General features: G+C 47.1%; 1 pseudogene; it reads left to right on the forward strand.

Annotated features, from left to right (window-relative positions):
* The first annotated feature begins 323 nt into the window (after positions 1-323).
* LOC147732518 (uncharacterized) lies at positions 324-1,807 on the forward strand (annotated as a pseudogene).
* Positions 1,808-2,328: the final 521 nt, after the last annotated feature.

Here is a 2,328-nt window from a genome sequence, read left to right on the forward strand (position 1 = left end):
TCGAAGGACGAAAAGAATGGCTCCATGTGAGCCACTGCAAGCCCTTCCACGGACCAACTCCTACGGACGCTGTTGCTGATCCCGAGACCAGAGACACTAAACCATCAGACTTTAAAGACACTGAAACGACAGACTTTATTTCACTCCTTCCAGAACTTTTGCCCAAAGAAGAGTACAAATCAGACTTGAGACTTTGTGCCTGACCTCGACCTACCAGTGGCTAATTAAGCCCAAGACGGACGCTTGGTGAAGCGGTTGCTGGGGAGTGTCCGGTCACTGGCGCATACTGGCGCATACTTTACTCAGACTAAGCAGCCGAAATCATGAAGACAAAGACTCACTGCGCAAAACTATCACAGAACAAAGTTCCAGTTTTTCTCCCTATAATGAGTCTTATTTTCTGCATCATGGCTTGTCTAGGTTGGTTCCTTCATCTAGCCTTGCCACTTTCTTCCCCTACGCTTTTGAACAACACTGCTATACATTCACACGTAGATCTTCCCCCGCACCTCGAAAGTAGGAGAAAAGAATTCTTCAATAACACATTCATCTCCACACTCCATCAACACCAACTAGTTATCAACAAAACCAACTGTTGGGTCTGCGGCTTAATGCCACACTCCGTACACGGAGGTATGCCTTTTATCCCTCTCCCTTTCGGCTATGCTGGATCTACCTATGCTCTCTCTATGATATTCTCCGCCTCTGTTAGAAACATCCCTGAAACCAAGACCAAGAACACTAGTACCTGGAACGAGATAAAAACAAAGACTGTGCGCGCTGTTCAAAAGATGATAGACTTCACCGCAACATGGGGACGAGCAGATAATAGTGAAAACACCAGTTATTCCCTCTTTAACGACACTACCTCCCTTAGAGAAACATTCTCAGTTCAGAAGAGACAGACAGAGCAGGGAGGATGGGCTGTGCCTCATAAGGGCCTGTTTTGTGTAAGAGGTAAGGGCAAGGGTCAGAAGATGGGAGACAGTGAGTGTAATAAAACGTACACCCTACCTGACTTAAACTTCCCAACAATGACCACCGCCCCCAACACTTATTTTATTTGTGGACCTCACGCACGTACGTGGCTACCTCAAGGCTGGTCCGGGAAATGCTACATTGCATTTCTCCTCCCCCTACCTACACCGCCCCAGCAGATTATCATCTAAGTGATCCTCCGACCGTGATTAATAGACGGCGAAGGTGGGTCATGGATGCTGAAGACACAGTGGATCAAGAGGCTGCCGATTTCTTCAAAGGAATCATCCCTTTCGGGGGGCCCATGATCAATAGCTGCCACATAAGACAACTAACTCGTGTAGTTCAGGGAGCCATAAACGAGACCACTGGTGCGTTAAGCAACATCACGGCTGAGATGGCTTCCGATAGACTCATGACGTTACAGAACCGTATGGTCCTAGATATCATATTAGCGGACCGTGGTGGCGTATGTGAACTGATCGGATCCAGCTGCTGTATATACATTCCAGATAATGCTCCCTCAGTATATGCTGCCATTTTCCGCCTTCATGTACTTTCAAAGAAGCTAGACGCAGACACCGGAGCCTGGTCCCTGACGGGATGCCTCTGGGGCCTCCTGTCCTCATGGGGGTGGAAGATCCTTACGATACTAGGTCTTGCTCTAGCCATTCTCTTCACCTGTTGCCACTGTATTCAGTGTGGCCCAGCTCTCTGTAGTTTCTGTACCACTGCCTGCATTCCCAAAACCCAGTCCAGAAAGAAAGAAAAGGAAAGAATGATGTTACAGGAACAAGTAGACGGCCTAATGAGTATAGAAGTAGACTAATAAGAAGAAGAATTTTAAAGGGTATATTATGGGACAAGGAGGGAATGTGGAAAAAGATTATTTCTCATAGTTTATGTCCCCTCAGTCACGTCCCTGAGGCCACCATGTCGGAAAACAAGCAAACGAGAACACGAGCAAACCTGATCACGCGCACACAAAAGTTGCACATGCACTGTCCTTCCTCTTAAAATTCAAAGGTACATTCTTATGGTTAGGACAATTCCGAGTAACAGCTTCCTCACTCAAACCGTACATTCCTATGGTCAAGCCGATTCAGAGAACAAGACCCCCCCATTTGTAACCATTTCCCTATAATCGGGCCGATTCCGAGAAATAGGCCCCGTTTTGCTAAACCACGACAACCAATTCCGAGAAGAAGAGCCCCCGTTTGCTGAAACACACGACACCAGACATCCTGTCAACGACCAGTTCTTCTTTTTCACTCTCTCTCTCTCTCTCTCTTATCTAAAGAACCAGCCTAGGATTATTTCTCAATGCTCTGCTTCTGCCGTGACTTCCTC

Source organism: Lissotriton vulgaris, chromosome 2_1 (assembly GCF_964263255.1).
Source record: "Lissotriton vulgaris chromosome 2_1, aLisVul1.2, whole genome shotgun sequence".
Taxonomy (NCBI): domain Eukaryota; kingdom Metazoa; phylum Chordata; class Amphibia; order Caudata; family Salamandridae; genus Lissotriton; species Lissotriton vulgaris.